The 25,068-nt window shown below is 41.8% G+C and overlaps 1 pseudogene; it reads left to right on the top strand.

The window, feature by feature from the left end:
* The first annotated feature begins 23,861 nt into the window (after positions 1-23,861).
* On the top strand, positions 23,862-24,347 carry LOC143585836 (ethylene-responsive transcription factor 8 pseudogene; annotated as a pseudogene).
* Positions 24,348-25,068: the final 721 nt, after the last annotated feature.

Here is a 25,068-nt window from a genome sequence, read left to right as displayed (position 1 = left end):
GCTGGATTTCAGCAGTCCAGAATCCATGGCACAGTTATCACAAGCATCATCCATCCTCCAACCAGGGTCCATGGGTAAACAGGCTCAAGGATCCTCAATGTTTCAGCTAGGATCCTCTATCCTTCAACAAGGGTTCATGGGTCATCAGGCTCAAGGATCCTCACTCTTTCAGCCAGGATCCTCTATCCTTCAACAAGGGTTCATGGGTCATCAGGCTCAAGGATCCTCACTCTTTCAGCCAGGATCCTCTATCCTTCAACAGAGGCCCGTGAGTCAACAAGCTCAAGTGTTCTCGTTAGATCAGCCAATGTCATACAACCTCCATCAAGGATCCATGGGTCAACAAAGCCAAGGATCCTCATATTATCGACAAGGGTCAACTTTGTTTCCACCAGCATCTACTGGGACGTATTCTCAGCAAGGATCCTTCTTTCAGAACCAAGGATCCTCTGCAGTACAACAGCAACGATCCTCCGAAGTCCATGAAGGAGATATAATCCCCATACAAACCATAGCTTCTGGAGGACCTACTCCAATTGCTGATTCCTCTTACCCCAGATACTCGTCTGGAATACCAAACTCCACCCAACAGAGAGGTAACTGGTACGATCCTATATCTTTAGACACTAACCATGTTCCCATGCAGGATTCAGGTATCAACCAGGCTATGGCTAGGGAGTTACAGAAGTTAAATGATATGATATCTAGTGTCCCGGGAGTGATACGTCCAATTCCCGAAATACCGAAGGGGAGTCACAAATTGTCAAGATTCGCTCCACCCACATGTGATGCTGAAATTCCAAAGCGGTTTCAAACTCCCAACATGAAGATATATGACGGGAGCACCGATCCTGAGGAGCATGTTGCCCAATATCGGGAGAGAATGGAAATTAATCCTGTACCTGAGAAACTCAAAGAGGCTTGCCTTTGTAAAGGATTTGGAGCCACATTAACGGGAGCTGCATTAAAATGGCTGCTAAGTCTTCCCCCTTTCTCGGTTACATCTTTCTCTCATTTAGTTAATTTGTTTAACACTCAATTTTCCTGTAGTCGGAAATTTGAGAGGTTAACCAGTGATTTATATCGTGTTACCCAAACCAGTGATGAATCCCTTAGGGATTTTGTTACGAGGTTCAGAAAGGAAGCTCTAGAAATCCCAAGCCTTGATATGCCTACTGCTGTTGAAGCATTCAAGATGGGAATTCAAAAGAGCTCCCCTTTTTATGATGATTTAGTGATGACTCCATGCAGGACATTAGATGAAGTCAGAAGCAGAGCATTGAGATACATCTGCTTAGAAGAAGATAAAAAGATCCAGGATCGTCTCGGTGGATAGACGAAACAAGAAACTCCTAAGAAGAATAAAGGATCCTGGAATAGGAACAACAATGCGAAGCCATATGCCAAGTTCAACAATCAGAACGTACGGGCAGTTGAAGAAGGAGAGGACAACGAAGACTATCCTTGCATCTCCGACTATTGTTTCTCTGTAGATACTCATGGCTTGATTTGTGCCATGAAGGATCTGGGAGAAAAAGAAAGGTGGCCCCGGAATAATGAAAAGGTTGTCGGCTTCAAGGTCAAGTCTAAGTGGTGCGCTTTCCACGAAGATTTCGGACACGCAACAGACGAATGCATCGCCTTAAGGAAAGAAATTGGGTACCTTCTGAGCAAGGGTCACTTTTAAAGAACTCTTGGGAAGAAAGAAATCCAAGATACAGGATCATGAAGATCTTCCGCAGAAAGCAACACCACCACCACCAGATGCTCATGTGATCAACTTCGTCTCCAGAGACTACGAGCTATTTAAAGATTCGTGTAACATCAAAGAGAATTTCGTATTGAAGTTCGAGTTGGATGATGAAAGAAGACCGATCATCCCCATTACTCGAGTGACTGATCAGAGAATCTTTTTCAAATCAAGGATCCAGGATCCTCAGCATGACAAGCTGGATACACAAGTAGACAATTTCATCTCTGGAGGATCAGACATATGTGGAACTTCTTTCTCCGCAGCAAAAAGACTTGCCAAGGAGATCAAGACGGATATCGGGGATCATCCAATAGTGTCAACAACATTAACGACAGACAAAGGAATCTTCTTCGATGAGGAAGACAAGCTGAACATCCAGGATCCTCATCACGACGGTTTGATTATTACTTTATTTATCTCTAACCATTATGTGCGTAGGATCCTAGTGGACAGTGGCAGCTCCGTCAACATTATTCAACATGATGTCCTGAAGAAGATGAACATCCCGGATTCAGAAATCGTTCCTAGAACATCAGTGCTGGTCGGCTTCAGTGGCCAAACTAAAAAGACATTGGGGGACATCAACCTGCCAATCTATATCGAAGGGTTAAATTCATATAAAAAATTTTGTGTTATAGATAACCTTTCCTGTTGCAATGTTATTTTAGGTAGGCCCTGGCTCCATGGAATGAAAGCAGTAGCCTCAACATATCACCAATGTATCAAGCTACCTACCCCTTTGGGAGTCGTGAAGATAGTGGGTGATCAAGCGGAGGCCAGAAACTACTATTCATCATCAATGAAGCCAACAGCCAAGCCAACCATAGCGTAGCAATTACAGCAACATCCTAGGAACGTGCTAGAGGCTCGGGAGAAAGACCTTAAAGAAGTATCATTGGACCCCGAAAATTCAGAAATAAAGGTGTTCCTAGGATCCAGTATCCCCAGTAAGATCGAGGAGGATATAGTATCCTTCTTATCACAAAGAAGATCTACTTTTGCCTTTAAGCACTCGGATATGACAGGTATTTCAAAAGAGGTAATCACTCATAAACTCGGCCTTGACTTATCTGTAAAACCCGTCCATTAGAAGCGAAGGAAATTCGCTCCTGAGAGGAACAAGATCATACAAGAAGTTGAAAAACTTCTTAAGGCCGGTATGATCAGAGAGGTTCAATACCCTTGATGGCTAGCTAATGTGGTCGTTGTTTCAAAAAAGAGTGGAAAGTGGAGGGTGTGTGTCGATATTACCGATTTAAACAAGGCATGCCCCAAGGATCCTTTTCCATTACCATATATAGATGCCATGGTGGATGCAACGGCTGGACATGAAATGCTTACCTTTATGGATGCTTCCTCTGGATTCCAACAAATTCAGATCGAACCATCTGATACAGAAGATACAGCATTCATGACTCCAACCGGCATATATTGTTATACTGGTATGCCATTTGGACTATGAAATGCAGGGCCAACATACCAAAGACTAGTCAACATGATGTTCAAGGATCAGTTGGGTAAGACTATGGAAGTCTACATAGATGATATGGTAGTGAAGTCAAAGAAAGCTGAAGATCACCTTAGAGACCTCGAGGAAGCATTCAATATCCTTGACCATTATAACATGAAACTAAATCCGTCCAAATGCCACTTCGGTGTCAAGGCTGGAAAGTTTATGGGATATATGGTCACAAAGAGAGGAATTCAAGCAAGTCCGGAGCAAATCGAAGCCATTGTCAATCTCAAATCTCCTGCAAATGCCAAAGATGTCCAGAGACTCACCGGAAGAATAGCGGCCTTGAATAGATTCATCTCAAGATCCTCCGAAAAGTGCAAAGACTTCTATGATATTCTTAGAAAGAACAAGAAGTTTGAATGGACTGAAAAACACGAAGCTGCTCTTACAGCCCTGAAGGATTATTTATCCTCAGCTCCGGCTCTGATGAAGCCTGTGGATGGAGAATCCTTGTATCTATATCTTGTTGTTTCAGGAAATGCAGTGAGTGCAGTCTTGGTAAAGGATCATGAAGGTGAAAAACATCCCGTATACTATGTAAGTAAAAGTCTTTTAGATGCGGAGTCCAGGTATTCTCATTTAGAAAAGCTAATTATTGCACTTATTATGGCCTCTACTAAACTGAGATATTATTTTGAAACTCACACTATTATTCTGAGAACTAACTATCCTGTAAAGAATATTCTTAGACAACCAGAGTTATCAGGTAGAATGGCTAAGTGAGCTGTAAAGTTAAGCGCATATGATATACAATACGAGCCAAGAACAGCGATCAAGTCTCAAGCATTAGCGGACTTTGTGGCTGAATTCACTAGTGATCTACAAAAAGAAGCTGACTTGGAAGTGCAACAACTAGAAAAGACCAAGGATCCTTGGATACTCTTCACTGATGGAGCATCTAATGCGAGAGGAACAGGATTAGGGATCCTACTGAAATCGCCACAGGGGGACATATTACCCCAGTCTATAGCTTGTGAGTTCCAGGCAACAAATAATGAAGCAGAGTACGAAGCTTTAATCGCAGGTTTGCAATTAGCCAAACACATGAGGATCAGGTATCTTCAAGTTTATGTAGATTCTTTATTGATAACTAACCACTTTAACGGCTCCTACGCTGTTAAAGGTGAGAAACTAATGAAATATTTAGATGTTGTGAAGGAATTGTCGAAATCCTTCGAAATATTTAGTATTACACAGGTACCGAGGGAGGAAAACGCTGGGGCAGATGCCTTATGTTGGTGCATGTTTGTCAGTAGTTCATAGTCTTGTAATTGTAATCGAGTCTGTATTGTAATTGTGTATTTGATTATGTTTTAGATTGTGTAACTAGCAAAGTTGTCAACAAGTTTGCTCAGGCGAACTTGTTGAACAAGCGAAGTTGTCAACAAGTTCGCTCAGGCGAACTTGTTGAATATGCGAAGTTACAGACAACTTCGCCTGTGGCGAAGTTGTCGTGTATATATTCACTGTTTCAGCCGAAACGTAAGAGGTTGTTCGTTTAGGGTTTCAGTCAAGTGTTCGAGTTTAAGCAGACGTGTTTGCTAGTTCCAGAGTCTGTATTAGTGACTACGAGTCACGTGTTTGGTTATTAATATAACGTGTTTGATTCATTGCTCATGTTCTTCTATATCTACACTCGTAACCTACCTACGCAGGGATTCCGCACCTGCGTTGTTAGAGAATATCCCGTGTACGATCCGTCCAGGAACCTACAATTGGTATCAGAGCCGATTGGCTCGATTGTGAGGTTCGGGATTTCACGCGAGTGTAGTTTCGTCTCGTTTGACCTATTCGCGAGACGTATTTTTGTTGGGATTGTGTTCTAATAGTGCTTGACAGTCATTTTCAAGCCTTAGCATTGATCGGGAGCTTCTGGTTTGAAGAAAACAGATCTGGAAAAACTTCCAGGTTCATCGGGCGAACTTGCTGATCTTCAGGCGAAGTTGTTAAATTCTGGCGAAGTTGCCGTCACTGGAGTTAGGGTTTTTGGCGAAGATATAAGGTTTGGCGAAGTTAACCACAACTTCGCTCAACTCATAAGTTCGCCTTAGCGAAGTTATCCGCAACTTCGCTTCACACTTAAGTTCGCAGATTTCATAAGTTCGCCTTAGCGAAGTTATCCACATCTTCGCTTACTACCCAAGTTCGCTCAACTCATAAGTTCGCCTGAGCGAAGCGAAGTTAAGACCTCAGCGAATTAAAGACCTCAGCGAAGTTCTCTATTCAGCGAAGTTGACCTTCAAGCGAAGTTATCCTTAACTTCGCCTACTGAGCTGTTTTAATATTTTCTTGTTTTTTTTCAGGTTTTTCAGGTTTTTACAAGGATGTCGTCTATCAACATCTCCGATTTGGTCAAGATGGAAGTTGAGGCAGGGTCAGCCACTAAGGCTCCGAGGTTGATGAAGGGAACAGACTTCGTGGCATGGAAGGACAGATTCATCCAATACATCAAATATCAGGATGCCAAAATGTGGGTGTGCATCCAGGATGGATATATCCCTCCAACTGCGCAATACGAAGGACGTGACGTGGTGAAGAAGTACAGTAAAATGGAAGACGAAGAAAAGAAAATGTATGAGGCCGAGAGCAAGGCCCATGCAGCGATAACAATGGCACTTCCTCAAGAAGTTCTCCATACGTTCCGAAAGTACACTTCTGCAAGAGAGCTTTGGGATGCTCTGGAAAACAGATTCGAGGGGAACGTAGGTATCCGTGCCTCAAAGATTAAACTCTTGAAGACCCAGTTCTCCGTCTTCAAATATTTGAAGAATGAATCTTTGGATGATATTATCACCAGATACTATCATCTAATGACAGAGCTTAGCAATTATTCGATTGCCTACCGAGAAGAAGAGATCGTCGAAAAGCTTCTCGATGCTCTCCCACCGAAGTGGGAAATGTACACCGTCCTTATGAGGGAAGACAGAGACTTTCCTAACTGTGATTTGGAAACTGCAGTAAACAAGCTCAGAACTTATGAGCTCAATATGGTTCGAAAAGAAACACCAACAGACCAGATACAAGACCCTGGTATGTATGGTGCAAAGATTAACTCAAGCTCAAGCCCGAGACCTGAATCTGCAGCTTTTTACTCAAAAGGGGAGTCAGGTCCCGACTCTCCTCATGATGGAAACGTTTCTGTAAACACGAATGGTGATGTATGTTTCGTTGCTGGAGGATCTAGTACTTCAAAGCCTCAAGCATCCACAAGTAGTTTTTCTGTAAATGCATCAAGCAATAATTATACCAAGATGCCTATGAGTGTAAAATCTGCTGAAGAGCAGTTTGCAGTCTATGCTTCATTTATTGCTTCCTACGAAAACTACATCCAGGGGAAGATTGTGGACCCTGCTGTTCTGGATGAGGATTATGACCAGATCGATGCTGATGATCTGGAGGAGATGGACTTGCAATGGCAAATGGCCATGATAGTAAGGCGAGTCAAGCGTTTCATGAATAAAACGGGGAGAAAGTTCGTTGGTGGTCGGCCCGGGTTCGACAAGTCCAAGGTAAGGTGCTACAATTGTCAACAGTACGGGCACTTTGCCAAGGAATGCAGAAATGAGAGGGTTGAACGTGGACAAGGTCGACCTACACAACACTCAGGAGTTAAAAGAGAGATAAATGCCATGTTGACCAGAGAGGCAGGAGAGTACAACTGGAATCAACGCCCAAGTGGTTCTGGTGAACAGGCTAACATGGCTGAGACTGAAGCTGAAGAATGTGAGAAGGTTGAAGAAACAGAGAAAGCGAATGAAGAAGAAACCGCCTTCATGGCAAATGACAAAGATAATCGCTCCGAGGTAAGTCCTAAAACTATTTGTACTAGTTGTGAGAATTTGTCTGAGCAACTTAAAACAATAACTGATCAGTATGTCCATTTAGATGCTGACTTTAAAACTGTTAAAGAAGATCACCATTTTACGAAAGCAAGAGAAACGAGTTATAAAATTAAAATAAAAGCATGTGAAAAAGACGTTCAAAGCTTAAAAATTAAACTTGCTGAGAAAATTGAAATAATTGATCTTAGTTATGAAGTTTTGGAGGAAAAAACTAAAGTGATTGCTGATCGGGATAAACAGATTGCTGACCACCAGGTAAAGGTGGTGGAACTGAACCGCAAACTTGAGCAGTTCAGGAATTCCTCAGCCATCCTTGATCACCTCGTGAGTGATCCAGGTACCTCTGCAAAGAGGGGAGGAATCGGATATAATGAAGTTCCACCACCCTTTAACCACAACTATACTTATAATCCGAGTGTTCAGAAATCTGTCGATTTCGAAGTTCCTCAGACAACTCCAATCAAGATTACAAAACCAAATGTTAGCTGTGGCGAAACAAGTACGCCTGTTTCTAGTGTGAATATTTCTGTATCAAGTCCAGTCTCATCAGATTCGGATATGTTGTCCGAATCTGGTCAGACAAAAGAGAAGGTAGGTTTACCCACCGATGGAGATAAAAATGAAGTTTCTAAAAAGAGTTCTCCACTCAATCCGTACGTCCCACCTTATGTGAGACGAACGGCTGGTAACACTGCCTCTACATCCAAACCAACATTTGACAAGAAAATGGAGGGTAGATGTTGCTTTAGATGTAACAAGTTAGGACATCTTGTTGCAGATTGTCCTTTGAAACCGAGATTTAGAGATGTGAAGCCAAATAAAAATGAGGATAAGCGTCATTTTGTTCCTGCTAAAAATGAAAACTTTAAAAAATGCCAAAATGTAACGAATTCAAGTTTTCATAAAAACCAACCTCATTTTTACAACCAAACCACAAGAAATAACACTTTCTATTCTCAAAGGTTTGGAAGGCATTACACTCAATCTGCAGGGAGATTCCCTAACAGGACGTACAGAAATTATCCTGATGCTAACTTGAGAAAGCCAGGATACGGGATGTATCGATCCAAGACCAATTGGTCTTGGGTCCCAAGATTCTAACTCATTGTTTTATTGTGCAGGAACAGTTGAACAGGGCTGCCAACAATCTGTGGATTGTAGATAGCGGCTGTTCCCGGCACATGACTGGCAACAAACACTTGTTGCAAGATTTAAAACCTGTTCAGGGAGCTAGAGTTAGTTTTGCTGGTGAAAGCGGAGGAAGAATAACTGGGAGAGGAACTGTGTCAAATGGGAGAATGACACTTGAAAATGTAAACTTTGTGGAGGAATTAAAGCACAATCTGCTGAGTGTGTCTCAGATCTGTGATAAAGAATACACTGTCCATTTCACTAAGAATGAAGCGATTGTATTGAAGCCTGGTTTTCATATACCAGAAGAATGGATAGTAATGAAAGCTCCACGTGAAACGAATACATACGTGATGGATATGAGGTCTACTGAAATGGCCACCAGAGAATCATGTTTAATGACAAAGGCAAGCGAATCAGAATCAGAGTTATGGCACAGGAGAATGGGACATATTCATCTTCGTAAGATGAACTTCATTGTCAAAAATGGGCTTGTGATGGGCGTTCCCTTAAAGAGTTTTAACTTTGAAGATAAATGCATAGCGTGCAAGAAGGGAAAACAACACAAGAAAAGCCATCTCACCAAGACGATCAACTCAATTGATGGTACTCTAGAACTACTTCATATGGATCTCTTCGGTCCGGTGAATGTACAAAGTTTAGGCGGTACTTCTTACTGCTTGGTGATAACTGATGATTACTCGCGATACTCGTGGGTATATTTTCTGAAAACGAAAGACGAGACGACTCAGATGGTAAAGAATCTCATTACAAAAGTCGAGAACGTCATGAGTAAATCAGTTAAATTCATCAGAAGCGACAATGGGACAGAGTTCAAGAACTTTGAGATGGAAATCTTTTGTCTTCAGAAGGGTATTGAGCATCAATATAGCGCTCCGTATACTCCACAACAGAACGGAGTAGCTGAAAGGAAGAACCGAACGTTGATTGAAGGAGCCAGAACTATGCTGGCCGACTCAAAGCTTCCTGTGATGTTCTGGGCTGAAGCAGTTGCTACAGCCTGCTATGTTCTGAATCGGGTGTTAACAGTTAAGAGACTTGGAAAAACTTGTTACGAGCTTATGCATGGAAGGAAGCCCAACTTGTGCGGTCTTGAACCTTTTGGGTCTCCTTGTTCGATTTTGAAGACTAACTCGAAATTTGGTGAAGTAGCCGATGAGGGAATCCTAGTCGGTTATGTTGTTGGGACTCCCAACAGACGGGTCTTCAATACGACAACTTGCAAGGTGGAGGTGGTTTGTAACACCGACATTACTAGTTATCAACCGCCAAAACCAAGCAATGGACCTGCTGAGCTTTTTGACTATGTTAAACTGTTTAAGTCGTTTAACGTACCTAATTTGGAAATTGCTGAAGAAGACGAAAGAGTTGTGACGAAGATGATATTTGATGAGGAAGAGGAGCTAGTGCAACATCAGATGATAGAAAAACCTCAACCTTCCACATCAAACCCTATCGATACCCCTGCGGCCTCAACTGAAGATGAGTTTATTAATCCTTTTCACTCTCGGCCTGAAACTACCATAGATGAGATCTCTTCAAACTTGGAAGACAATTTACATGTCGGTGCTGTTCCGACCACGAGAATTCACAAAGATCACCCTTTGGAGAATGTTATAGGTGATGTGTCCTCTAGTGTACAAACCAGAAGTAGTTTGAATGAGCACACCTGTGTTTATACAAGCATTAAAGATACAGGTATTATGAATGAATGTTTGTACTCTTGCTTCATAAGCCAAATTGAACCAAAGAATTATCAAATGGCTTTGAAGGACAGCTCGTGGGTCGAAGCTATGCAAGAAGAGTTGGCTCAGTTCGAGAAAATGGAAGTTTGGACTTTGGTCGAAAAACCAAAGAATGTGCATGCTATAGGCACGAAATGGGTGTTCAAGTGCAAGAGAGATGAAAAAGGGATTATTGTGAGAAATAAGGCGAGGCTGGTTGTTAAAGGTTTTAATCAGCAAGAGGGTATTGACTACAATGAGGTTTTCGCTCCTGTTGCCCGGTGCCGCCATCTCAGTAATTAACAATCCCGTGAAGCACAGTAAAACTAAGCATATTGACATTCGTCATCACTTCATACGGGATTGTGCTGAGAAGAAACTGATCAAGATCGAAAAAGTTGATACACTTGAAAATTTTGCTGACTTGTTTACAAAAGCGTTTGATAAATCCAGATTTCAAAACCTAATTGAGCTAAATGGGATGATCAATCCCGAGTAACCATGTCTTTGTTTTTGATTTAAAAAAAAAAAAAAAAAAAAAAAAAAAAAAAAAAAATGAGTCTTTATTGCTTAAAATTAGACGGTTACCTCGGTTTGATGGACATCTCCTCGGATATGTTTTGGTCCTTGTTTTCGACTTAGGAAATGAGGATAGCCATTAACCGGAAGACTGAAAGTAACTGGGGCAGTGTTGACATGTTTTTCTTTCAGTTGCTGAAAATTAGTCGGTCATTCTTAGTAAGAAGGACACATACTTGCATGTGGTCGGTCCAGCTGATCCAATGGATCTTCAGGATAGCCGTTTACCTGATGACTTTGACATGATTGGGGCAATTGAATTCAAAACTTTATTTCGGGAAATGAAATTACTTTTCAAGTCTATTACTTCGTAAGAAGTTCTTTGCTGTGTTTAAAAGAAAATTGATCCAACCTTGGAAAATGATATATATACTGACTATGTGTGCCTAACTAGTGAAGTTATTAAGCTTAAAAGGCTTTAGAACAGTCATTATATGTCATGGTAATTTTAATGGTGCGTAAAAGTAGATGTGATACTAACTTAAATTTACTCGAATTTACGTGGAAACTCCTTAAGAGTTTTGTATGTCTTCATACATATCTTTTCGAAGGATAGGCAGAAAAGCGACTACCCAGTCATACACGAGCCCGTGAGTGTTCTGATTCCCGTGAAGAAAGCATTTCAAGACACTGCAGTGATCCAGATTCGGGACTTGCAGTAGTTTAGTACTCCGATGAAAATTCTTATGTTTGATTCAAAAAAAAAAAAAAAAAAAAAAAAAAAAAAAAAAAAAAAATACATGTATAATTTTTGTACTTATGAGAAATAGTGACAATAAACACGAGAACCAAAACGTCTCAAGATTTCTCAAGTTTGGAGTAAGAAGAAAACGGGAAGCAGACAACGAGTATCTACAAGTTAATCAGACACTATGGGTCGAAGTCAATTCGGGGTGACTTGGGTATAGCCAAATACGCTTTGAGAATAGATAGAAGGCATCATTACCTCTGAGTTGTTGCCAACTTAAATTTTTGAGCTTAACTGAACCTTAATCCGTATCACAGAAACAATGAAAACCATTTAAGTTATTACATGCTTATAACCTGTTTCTCTATGTCATAATACAGCCAAACACGGATCCAAGTGACAGTCACATAGTTAGTATGATTCCTGTTCGGATCTTTTCTAAAACGTAGTGGTCCCTGGCTAGACTGAAATTTGATCCCTTATTTCGTTAAAATTTTATAAGTATTTTCTGTTTTTGTAGTTATATTTTTATTGTTGGTTACTGGGTCTTGATCATTTTTGTTTAACTTTTTTTGGTAACTTATAAGGATATATTCAAGATTTTTCAAACTGAAAGGGCTGTTTTTGTAAATATCGGGCGAAGTTGTTGAATCGGCGAAGTTGTACTTAACTTCGCTTAGGCGAAGTTAAGAATAACTTCGCCTGAACCAACTCAGCCCTATAAAAGGGGTTTTAAACAGTAAATTTTTTATTATTAACTTTTTCCGGCGAACTTAACCTTAATTCCGGTTAACATCTCTTATATACACTTTCGATTTCGATCTTTTGTTCTTTGTTTCTACTATACTGAGTGGTATGTGTTGTCGATTTCATCCTTTCATTCTCTTTATAATTTTACCTCGGGTCGTCGAACACTCGAAGAATCCTCGAAACCAAGGTTTTCGACCTCACGTTACGTGTTCATGGACGACCTTTTCGTCCATACACCATTGAAATATGTTGTTCTTCATGTTTATATCGTCAAATCGGTCCGAAAACATCGGATTTCGACCTCTGAATCCGAACAGTCGCCGATTCTGTTTCAGGCGAAGTTATGGTTTTGGCGAAGTTAATCTCAACTTCGCCAGACGCTTAAGTTCGCCTAGGGCGAAGTTATCCACAACTTCGCCTGGCGAAGTTAACCACAACTTCGCCGTGGCGAAGTTATCATCAACTTCGCCTTGGCGAAGTTATCCACAACTTCGCCTTGGCGAACTTAACTGTAACTTCGCCTTGGCGAAGTTATCCTTATCTTCGCCTATATCCTTTTATTTTAACTGTTTTGTAGACGAATTTACTGATGAAGCGAAGTTGTTCTCAACTTCGCCTCAACTTTAATTTCGCCTGTGTATCTTACATCACAACTTCGCACTTGCTACACTGCGAACTTGTGAGTTACATAAAACGTCTCTAACTTGATTTGTTTTGTGCAGATATGGCTGCAGTTGGAGGAACTGGTGGTGATGATGGTGATGAGCAACGACAATTCTTTCCAGCTCATAACCAATACATTACTTTGGATCCTGACGCACGAGGCGTTGACGACTACAGGGAGATTATCACTTTTCTCCAGAGATCAAGGGTGTTTCACGCGATCACTAATACACTACCCATATCTCTGCCTAACATACAAGATTTCTGGCAGACGGTGTATTATGATTGCAGACCTGAGCCTCCGGTGATGCGAGCAACCGTCAATGGTCAAAACATACAGTTTTCTTCGGAAGACATTCGGTTGGCTCTGCAGTTCGGCAATGAGACACGAGACGACCCAACGGAGTTCGTAGCTCCTTTCCGTGACGGAGCATACTTGAGAATGGGTTATTCGGGTCCGCTGGGGGACTCGCAGAGGAGGAAAGGCTTTCTGCTGGACCAATGGCGTTTTCTGATGCACGTGTTAATTGTGTGCATGTCCGGCAGGAAAGCAGGAACAGACGGGATGGGTGCGACGATGCAATCTGCCATGACGGCCCTGACTTACAATCGTCGTTACTCTTTTAGTCAGATGATTTTCTATGAGATTGATCGTCAGAGACGGGCGACGGCGCGAGAACGATTTATCATGTATCCGCGATTTCTTCAAATGATTATTAATCATGTCGCTCCGTCTCTACCGCAACGGCGTCCTATTCGATATGTTGAGTGTGTTACAAAGCGTATTTTTGCTCAATGTAGGACGTCGAGCACTCGTAGCAACCCTGAACGCCGTCCAAGGCATACTCCACTTTTCGGGTATCTCATCAACCCGGAGTATGTTCCTGCAGGAGGGGACGAGTTCAGGGATCCCCAACCACATCAGGCGGCAGCACCTCATGCTGTATCAGCTGCGCCTGTTGTATCTTCTGCTGCTGTGCCAGCTACTATTGCACAGACTATGTCCACGGCTGAAAACGTTGATCTGGATGCTGCTTTCAGTGGACACGGTTTGTTTGATATGGATATCTCGGGTCCTCAAGTTATGGATGCTTCAACAGCAGCTACTTCGGTAGCTGAATCCGAGTTAGATGAAACGTTTGCTGAGGCCAGACGGCTAATGGTGACTCGTGAAAGGATTTCGGGTAAGAGGCCGAGAGTTGAGGAAGAGGAAGGAGATGAGGAAGAAGCGGTACAACTTGTGATGAGACGTTCGCGACGAGAACAACTAGGTATGGCTACTGGAGCGGGGAAGACTTCAAGGCATGTACGTTTTGCTCCGCCTGTCTTGTCAGGTATGTCACTGCTTCCTACTACTGCACAGGTTACGACTGTCGAAGCGTCAGCTCCAGCAGTGGTGTCTCTACCACCACAACCGTTTGATCCACCGGTGGTAGTCGCACGCTTCGTTGATTCGACTATCACAACAACTGCAGGGTTACCAAGTGTACCACCTGCGGTCACTTCTGCTACTGATGTTCCACCAACTCCATTGCCTACTTCAGATGCTGAACGGATTACATCACTAGAGCGTATTGTTGCCGAACAGACTAAGACTATTGAACGCCTAGTGGAATCCAATCGACTACAAGCTGCCCTCCTGGTAGAACATGGCCGAATAATTGATGCCTTCAAGGATTACTTGGCATCTCAGGGGGAGAAGACGTGTAGGGGCGATGAGTTGAGAACGAAAAGACGAGAAGATCATGACGATGATCCCAATGCACCTTCGGGTGCAGGTGGTGAGCTGCCAAGAACCTCTCAGGCTCTTGGGGCTTCCACAACTGAGGGGGAGTCTACAGATGTAGCTGGTGATGTTGTTGTTGGTATGGGTGATGATGCTGATGTTGAGGACGTTATCGATGCTTTAAAGGAGTTGGATGATGAGGAAGACGATGAGTTTATGGATGATGACGACGTGTTGCCCGTGGATGAGATAGAGAGGATTGGGGAAAAGATTAATGTGGAAAATGTGTTAGAAGAAGGTGAGATAATGGATGATGATGTTGAGCATGACATTCCCGAAGTGGAAAAGTCGGGTGTTGGTGATGAAACGGTGTTGGATGAGACGATGTGGGAAGAGCAGCCTAGATGGAAGGAAGAATATGCTCATTGGTTTGTCAAGACCAAGAAGCCTGCTGTTCCAACCATGTTCAGAAAGAGCTACAATATTAAAGGGTATGCAGAGGCGAAAAAGGGGATTATTTGTTGGATCTATGATGCACAGCTCAAGTTGTTTGTGGTGAAGCGTTATGATGGCGTTCAATATTTCAAGAAGATGTTGAGATCGTTCAACACATTGCCTGAATGCGAAGTAAAAGATTTGGCCAGGTTGGGCCTGATAAACCGAAACAACGACAATATGGCTAGAATGATTGAGAAGATAATGTGGAAAGAAGGAGTAAAAGAAAAGAAGTTTGAGTTGCTAAAGCCACAAAAGGGAAAATTAGTGAAGGATACAGAGAGAGGTATGAGAGCAGATGGTAAACCGTGGATGGTAATGAAGTACAAACCAGTCCGATGTATCAAGGAGGTACCCATGAAAGCTATGCCTCGAGATGTGCTGAAAGATTTGAAATGGTGGTTTGTGGATTGTGAGACTGCAGAGGCAGTAATGGAGGACGAGGATGAACAAGAACTGCTTCGGGTTTACGACCCGATGCATCTTGTTAACCTGTCGCAAGCTGATCTGGAAGTACTCAACAACAAGAAGATCTTCTACATTCCTGCTTGGAAGGATCAAGCTAGGAGATATCAAAGTGTAGTGACAGTATGTGTGAGAGAAGGGGCGCACGCTTAGAGATGCAGATTACAAGATTCGAGATTTGAAGATCAAGATATGAAGCTACTGCCAAGGGGGAGTCTGTTGGTGCATGTTTGTCAGTAGTTCATAGTCTTGTAATTGTAATCGAGTCTGTATTGTAATTGTGTATTTGATTATGTTTTAGATTGTGTAACTAGCAAAGTTGTCAACAAGTTTGCTCAGGCGAACTTGTTGAACAAGCGAAGTTGTCAACAAGTTCGCTCAGGCGAACTTGTTGAATATGCGAAGTTACAGACAACTTCGCCTGTGGCGAAGTTGTCGTGTATATATTCACTGTTTCAGCCGAAACGTAAGAGGTTGTTCGTTTAGGGTTTCAGTCAAGTGTTCGAGTTTAAGCAGACGTGTTTGCTAGTTCCAGAGTCTGTATTAGTGACTACGAGTCACGTGTTTGGTTATTAATATAACGTGTTTGATTCATTGCTCGTGTTCTTCTATATCTACACTCGTAACCTACCTACGCAGGGATTCCGCACCTGCGTTGTTAGAGAATATCCCGTGTACGATCCGTCCAGGAACCTACACCTTAGCAAACTTAGCCTCATCTTTGAAGATTCGTAAGGATTTGAAAATCCTAATAATCCACATTCTCACGCCAGCAATAGGAGAACAGGAAGTTGGGGAGATAACAAAAGATAAAGAAATTGTGCTCTGGGATCCTTTATCCGCAAATAACAAAGGATCATGGATCTATCCTATCAGAAACTATATTCAGACCGGAGAAATTCCAGACACAGAAAATCCCAAGTCCTTCAAACTCAAGGTATCCCAATATATTTTATTAGATAATATGGTGTATAGAAGATCTCTTGCAGGTCCATATCTGAGATGCATCGAGGATCCTGAGATCCAAGAAGTACTTAAGGATTTTCACGAAGGAGATTGCGGCAATCACACAGGTGGAAGAGCGTTATTTTCCAGGATACTCAGAACTGGATACTTCTGGCCAACAATGAAGAAAGATGCAGTGGAGTATTCAAAGAAGTGTGATGCTTGCCAAAGACACGCAAACATCCTTCATCAACCAGCGGAGCCTCTATATCCTATATCCTCCTCATGGCCTTTTATGAAATGGGGTATGGATGTTGTAGGAAAACTACCAAAAGCACCAGGTGGAAAAGTCTTTATGCTTGCCATGACTGACTACTTCTCCAAATGGATTGAAGCAGAGGCATTTGTACAAGTCCGAGAAAAGGAAGTAATATCTTTTATTAAACGAAATATTATAACTAGATTTGGTATTCCCGCTGAGATTGTTTGTGACAATGGTTCCCAGTTTATCGGGAAAAGAACCACTAACTTTTGTGACAGTTGGAGCATCAAAATGATTACTTCCACTCTGGTTCATCCTCAAGCCAATGGCCAAGCAGAATCTAGCAACAAGATCATCATCAACAATCTAAAAAAGAAGTTAGGATCCAAGAAGGGAAAATGGACTGAAGAACTTCCTTATGTTCTTTGGGCAGACAGAACTACGCCCAAAAATGCAACAGGCCAGACACCCTTCTCTTTGGTGTTTGGATCAGAAGCAGTAATTCCCACAGAAATGGTGGTTCCTACTGCGAGAACCTGCATCCGTGATCCTGAAGCCAATGAAGGAATCCTTCTTGAAGACTTGGACACTATAGAAGAACTCAGAGACCTAGCAAAAGTCAGAATGGCAGCTTATCAACAAAGGGTAGCTGGGGCATACAACAAGAATATCATAATCAGAAGATTTCAAGAAGGAGATCTAGTATTAAGGAAAGCCTTCCAAAACACAACAAATCCGGCTGATGGGAAATTAGCACCTAAATGGGAAGGACCTTATCAAATTGAGTCCGAAGCAGGAAAGGGGGCATATCATTTGCTCACAATGGAAGGCAAAAGGTTACCAAGAGCTTGGAATGCCATTCACCTCAAGAGATATTTTTTTTGACCAGGATCCGTTATCCCGAGAGGATACGTTATCCTTAAAGGATCAAGGATCCTTAAATCGGTAATATCTATCTGACTACTTATTCATTTTTATATTCTTGTTGTTCTAAGGATAATATATTCTTAACATTTATTTTTTCAAAGTTTTTAAGTAACATTTCAGATTTCAATAAGGAGTTCAATCTCTAAGAGGTTGGCCACCTCTCCTTTACATATAAGGTACTTTACTACTTTCGTTGGCCTTGCCCACGACTGGATATGACCCCCGTTGGTCGTATCCCTTAAGGTTTAAAGGTTTTCACCTTTCTCACGATCGCCAGTTGCACACGCTATCCATCGTATAGTTCGGGGCAGCGGGACCAGTACACGCTTAGTGGCTGACAATTTCGTTGTTCCCGGCTATATGGAGGATCCTACGATATATGGTAGACGTACCATTTCCCAAGGTTTAAGGGGATTCCGCTTCTTCTCAAGGGTCTTGTCGCCAGTTATATCCTAAGGTTTAAGGGGATTTCGTCTCTTCTTAAGGGCCTTGTCGCCAGTTATATCCTAAGGTGTAAGGGGTTATAACTTCTTCTCAAGGGCCATGTCGCCAGTTTAACACCAGTTTATTTTATGGGCTTGTTCCCAGTTGCACGGGCTTGTCTCCAGAATATTTGTTGGGCTTGTCCCCAGTTTATGATTTGGGCTTGTCCCCAGCTTAATGGGTTTGATCCCAGTTAACATTGTGAATTATTTGCAACAGAATTATTAAATTTTCTGCGAAGATCAAAATATAAGGATCCCGGATCCTAAAGCTTTTCCTTCAAGGATCATTGAGAATTCAACATTTCTGGTAACTTAGGTCTATCTAGACCTTACGGTATGATCTTTATTAATTAGTTTAAGTTTGATATTTATTGCAATAACTTTGGATAATTTGGTCAGATAGGCTATTCTTTTAAAAGTTATTTGATTACTAAAATCTTTAGTTATTTTCGGGATACTTTATCCTAAAATTTGCCCTTCGATAAAATTTTTCTTATATGAATTTTATTTAAAGATGTCTCATCCTAAGATTTGCGCTTTAAGGATATTCTATCCTAAACGATTTTTAAGGATCTTTTATCCTAAAAACCTTTTTACTTAAGATTACTTATCAAACTCTAAACAATGCTTAAACTTATATGCAACAAGTTTTTGAAAATAAATAACAAGCAAATAGTCAAAAGATTTATATTAACTAAAGTAGATAAGCCAGAAGGACTTATCCAAAATTTCTTAACCCGGACTTCACCATACGAAAAGATGGACCATCCATCCGGGTTAAGTAAGAAGTTACTAACAGTTTATAAAGTGCAGGAAATTAAAAACAGGGGCAACAAAGGCTTCATCCCCACAAACAGAGGATCCCTCCACCTTTGTCACCCCCACATATTGTCTTAAGGATCATAGATCATTTATCCTAAATACTATTGTTTATTACAGACCATAGAAATTGTTCATGACAACATCAACACCAAATAAAAAAGTGGGCTCGGGCCTTGTCTTTAATATCCTTCATCGCCCACTTAAGCTACATCTTCAACCGCAGCATCACCTCCACCCTTGCTAGCTTCAACCGCCTCCTTAACGCCACTGGTCCCAGCCTCGGTGTTCTCAACCATCTCTTCATCATCCTCACCACCAAGGTCGTCAAGAGCAGCCTTCCATTTCTCCATTTCCCAAGCTGACTTGTCAAAAGCAGGATCACCGGCCTCCGTCGCCATCTTGATCCGCGCCTGGAATACCGACCTGGCAGCCCACACCTTGGCTTCATCAGTTGCCTGCTCCACTGCCTCTTGACGCTGGGTTTCGGCTAAGGATAGCTGATCCTCCAGTTGCTTCTTCTCCTTGGAAAGTTGGGCCATTGCCTTGTCCTTAGCTACCGCAGCTTTCCCTAACCCGGACATTTTCTCGCTCATCTGGAGAATGGTCTTTTCATAATGGTCCCTCATAGCAATCACAGCCTATCAACAAATTTCGTGTCAAAATTGGGAAAATGCTGGATCCTAAATTCTTATAGGGAAAACACGGTACACTTAAAGAGCAGACGATGTCACAGTGGGTATCGGGATCAGAGGGTTTCTTCCTCTTGGAAGCTGCAAATTTGGCCTTGGTAGTGGCGGTCTTGGGTTCGGAGCTTGTGCCAGCCTTTGAACCCTTCTTCTTGACAGCAGGAGAGGTAACCATGCAGTCAATGTCGTCAAGGGAGAACTTGAGAGCGAACTTTCCAGATTTCTTGGTGCCTGTAGAGGAGAAATCAACAGATAAGTATTCTATTTAGTTTTATTTACTTTAAAATGATTAACTTACTTGACATGTTTGAGCTTGAGGGGATGTCACAAAAACCTTCAACAAACCGAGCTTGAAAAGTCCTAACTTCGGTATCCAGTGCTAGGAACCGTTTTGCCTTTTCTTCTGTTCCAGGTAGCTTGCTCAATGAAGCGAAGTTCTCGACTGCAGATAACAAAAAAGTATAAGTTTTAATGCTGAAGAATAAAGGATCCTGCTATTCCTTAAGGATCCAGGATCCTACCTTTTGTGACCCACGTGGAAGGAAGATCATTCCCCCTGGTATCGAGTCGCGTTTAACGAAGAAAAATTGATTCCTCCACATGGAATCGTTTAACGTGGCTTTTAAAATCGGATGAGGCTGTCGGGGTTTGGACTTGAAGATAAAACGGGCAGAACCGAAGGTAGTAAGGGAATACAAATAAGACAACTCCGGGAGGCCAAAATCGATTTTTTCCTCCTTGATTATTCTTTCGACGGTGCTAAGGACCCTCCAAATCATCGGCATGGCTTGTATGTAAGATATGCCGGTTGAATCGAAAAAACTTTGGGTAAAAGATGGAAAGGGGTATTTATAGCCGATAAAAAAAGGGAGTTGCCGGAAAGCGGACCTAGACCTTGGAGTAAGTGTCACATCTAATGCTGGATTCATAGGGTAGGAACAAGGTTTATGGAGTAAACAATGTGTGAAAACTGTCGAACCTCGGGATCCATGAGCTTACAAATTTCAGAAGAAGGGTTGGAAAGCAGGCCTTATGGTTCCATTTCGACCAGTTCGGAACCACCGGATGACTGTTCGGAAGGTTTAGAAGGGGCCGGAGAAGAAGAAGAAGAAGCGTCAGACATGATTAAAGAGAATAAGAAACGAGGGTTAGAAGAATACCTGATTCGTCGGATGAAGGTGTATATAATCAAAGATATAGGTCGGCATATATAGACGGTTATAATTAACCTTAAGGGCTAAATGGTAAATTTTCTGGCAAAACCGTCCCATCGTGCAGTTTTCACAATGATTTTGAATTTCAAAATGACAGCTGTGCTCCACTGTCACCCGCCATTTTGGAGGCAATTGTTAGGCCACGATTTTTATACTGAGGATCATTTATCCTTAACTGTCTTATGGAGAGTTTATCATTGAAATATATATCAGGATATAAAGGATTGACGATCCTCGGTATTGTTTGTTTACTAATGATTGCATTTAGTATGGTGATGTGTTAGACAGGTGTATCAACTTGGAGACGCATTTGCATCAATTATCCACATGGAACATCCTATAGCTGGAGCATGGATATAGGATCCTAATTCAACACAACTGGTTATGGACGAACTCTCTAGAAGATCGAAGTTTAAATATCACCAACGGCTGTGTGACTCGTTCTTCCGCTTATCTCGCTACTGAACGACTATACGCACGTGGTCAAAGTCATGGAGCGGCTAGTGGAGGACCTCCGTGTAATTAGGAGATATTGTTATTATTGTTATATTATTTAAACGAGTAATGATCGAATATGAAGGACACTTGTATTTTCACACACACTAGAGCAGATTCAATAATTCTCTCTACACACTAGCTTACATTGTAATTTCGATCAGATACTCCAAAAACATTTGTAACCACTTTTCGTTGATTAATAAACTTGACGGTGATAGTTTTCACCGTCCGGGGGTTTTTTGTGCCGGAGACCGAGATAACCATATACTCGTCGACCAAAGGTTATCTTGTTGATCATTGACTAAGATTCTTCGACCAAAGATTATCCTATTAATCCTTGACCGGAGCTATTTTACCAACGATTACCTCAATAAGTTTTGACCAAAGTAAGACTATCTTGGTTAAGGGCTTTTTCCCTCGTGATCAAATCATCGTGTTTATCAATATCACGCTCATACATTAGTCATTATTGTGTTAGCACCTTACCTCATATTTACGAATTTGGATACTTGATCCTTAGTAGATTTTCGTCCAAAACAAGTACCTGACCAAATTGAGGAGAGTATATCATTGTTTAAGTGGAGAAAACAATTATGCTAGTTGAATAGGGTGTTACATATTGTTTTAGTAGTTTTAGAGTAGTATATGATTTAAATGATATGACATTATAAGATTGATTAGTATTGGATACATTGAGTAATCACCTCTCTTGGCATAAGGCTGAGGGGTGTGGAGCGCTAGAGGGGGCGCGTGAGCCCATCCTCTCGCGCCCCGGGGCGCGACCACCACACCACCGAGGCGCGAGAGGGGCGCGAGAGGGGCGCGAGCACGGAAAAAGAGGCGGGCGCAAGGGTGATCGCGGCTGGAAATGGGCGTAAAGTGGGCATTGGGAAGCGTGCATGACCGTTGGGGCTTTATAAATTGAGCCGTTGGCTCTTAAAGTTTATTAAAAAAAAAAATTGGACCACCTCGATGTTTATGTTGTGCTTTAATAGGACCATGGTGCAAGAGTGCTGGCAAGTGAATACGTGCGAAAATCATTTGGGTCCTAAAGAGTCTTGAGGAGTTCTTCAAAGGTTCACACGAAAATCGGATGGCGGGTATTGCAGGTGTCGAATCTTCTCAGAAGGCACTTGGATGTGTTGATTCTGGATATTTTCAGCCTTGAACATGTGTATGGGTGGGTGTTCTTTAATTTGAGGGTTTGTGTGTGAGGAGAGAGGTGGCCGAAAAGGGATAGAGAACATACAGAAGTGTCTGGAATGAGAAATGGGATTGTATAGATGGGGTGTTTTGTATGGTAAGAAACCATAGGGAGAAGGAGATATATATAGAGAAAAGGAGCGTGGAATATCTTGTAAAGATTTGATAAGATTTGGTAAGATCAGATGAGATCCAGTTAAAAGATTTAGAGGGGTTTTCTTAATATTTTGAAGATTTCAAGTTAAGTGGTTGACTGATAGAATTAACTAAATATTTTATAAAAATAGAGAATTTATAAAAATAGAGAATTAACTAAATACATTTATAAAAAAATAAAAAAAAAACCGCTCGCGCCCCCTCTCGCGCCCCCCCACACCATGTCCCGGGGCGCGAGCACCACTACCAACACCCATCTTATCAAGTTTCTCTCTCTGCCACACGTCACAATATTATTGGCTGGCGCCCCCACTCGCGCCCCCTCTCGCGCCCCCCACACCCCTCAGCCTAAGAATATCATAACAATGAATTAAATAGACAAATACAACAAATACAAATCTCATCCAAAATATAGAATTCTAACGCATCTAAGTTAACAATTAATTATATCATCAAAACATGCCAAGAATTCCTTAAATTGATCTTTATTAGCTCACATGCATGTTCTACTTTTTAGGATTTAATCCAAAAGGTAGCAAGCACCTTTATGTCCGTTAACCAAACTCATCCCGTATACATCTCAATAACCTTATACCCATTATGATTGTTATACTCGATGTCGAGTACTCTCATACTCCAATACGAATAATAATAATAATAATAATAATAATAATAATAATAATAATAATAACGATAATAATAATTTCTTATAACCCTATAGTGTATACTTTAATAATTAATAATACCGCCGTATTATAAGTTGGTTGTGGCTCAATGGTAGAGCACTCACTTTATAAGTGAGAGGTAGGGGGATCAAACCTCACTTCCACCAACTTATATGAAAGATATGAGGGATGACCCTGGCTTGCCAGGTTTCGAGTCCTGATCTCACCCGGTTTTACCGGCTCCTCGTTGTCGTGCCGTTTAACGGGCGTGGGGGGTCGGGTTTTATCCGGTGAATCCCTCAACAGGTGGACCGCTAGGGGCTCCGTCCGTCCAGACTAGTGGCCGGCTCGGGCTACCTTTAGCCAATGAGGGCCACGTACAGGGTACCCGGCGTTACTTAGTTGGCCGTTCAAAAATAAAAAATAATACCGCCGTATTTAAATACTCCATTCTCATATCCAACACGTAACCCCACACTGCCGCCCCCACACGCCTTACACTCCTGCCGCCTACCTTCCAGTCAACCCTTCCGTTGACCATAAACAAACCTTATATAACCACCCCCACACCTTCCTTATTTCCCCCAAAACTTCTTCCAACATCCTTAACTCAATTTCAACTTCCTAAAACCTTAAACCATAATAATGGACACCACCGCCGAAAAACCAATCATCGGCGTCAACACAAAAGAGCCTCACTTCCGAGGAGTCAGAAAACGCCCGTGGGGCCGGTTCGCCGCTGAGATCCGTGATCCCGGCAAAAAGACACGTGTATGGCTAGGAACATTCGATACCGCTGAGGCGGCGGCTAGGGCTTACGACACGGCGGCGCGTCAGTTCCGCGGCGCTAAAGCCAAAACCAACTTCCCAACTCGTGACTCACTGAGTCCGACCAGCACTCTCGACTCACCGAGTCAACACCGAGTTCCGGTTCTTGACCTTAACATATCGTACCACCGGTTCTCCGTCGGTGCCGGGTTTTACCGGCCTCCGGAAAACCAGTTGGTTTATTTTAACGGGATTTTCCGGCAGTCTGCCAGAGAAGATTCCAACGTGGTTGACTTGAAACCTTCGCCGGTGGGACGGATGGTTATTGATTTAAACTTTCCGCCGCCGGTGGAAGAATATTGACTCGTAATTAATTTCAAAGAGTAATTAAATTAGACTTATTATTATCTTTTTACCTAAACGACAACTTGACCGTCGCTTGAATGTTTAATATTACTACCGCGGCGGTAGTTACAAAAACCGGTTCTTGTTTTTTTGCAACATGTAATTGTTGTTCGGTTACGGTAACTTGCCGCCGTTACCTGTATTTTTCTTCAGTGGAAGTTCCGTTAGATTTTGTTGTTATTAATAATGTAGTTACGTTACGTGTGTTTAAATATTCCGATATTAACGCCGGCAAACGAGTTGTTGATGTCGGCATGATTGACACGTATGGTATTGTCGTCCACTTACGGCTGCCTTTTTTTGTTTCGATGTGATAAGACTAAAATACCCTTTGTCTTGTTTTGTTTTGTTTTGTTTGTACACTTGTTTTGTTATAATAAAGCTGTTTGTGTTTTTTTTTAATAATATTTTTCTGTACCGTGAATCCATGATAGCAACCGTGTGTTAGTTAATAACACGATCAATTGATAACTTATTCGAAAATTAAAACGTTTGGATTTGCGGCTAGGTCCTTTTCATGGCCAACATGACATTGACTATAAAACCATATGCAGCCTAAATTTTCCAACTTGACCTTACATTTGCACAGATTTAAACCTACAACTAACCTTCACCATACCTTTTTCCAACTAATTAAGGAAAAAATGGTTACAATTTAAGAAAACACATAGTTTTACCT

The sequence above is a fragment of the Bidens hawaiensis genome, unplaced genomic scaffold (genome assembly GCF_021521415.1).
Source record: "Bidens hawaiensis isolate Kalapana, Puna unplaced genomic scaffold, B.hawaiensis_p1.1 tig00034179_1, whole genome shotgun sequence".
Classification (NCBI taxonomy): Eukaryota; Viridiplantae; Streptophyta; class Magnoliopsida; order Asterales; family Asteraceae; genus Bidens; species Bidens hawaiensis.
This window is presented reverse-complemented; position numbering and strand designations above follow the sequence as displayed.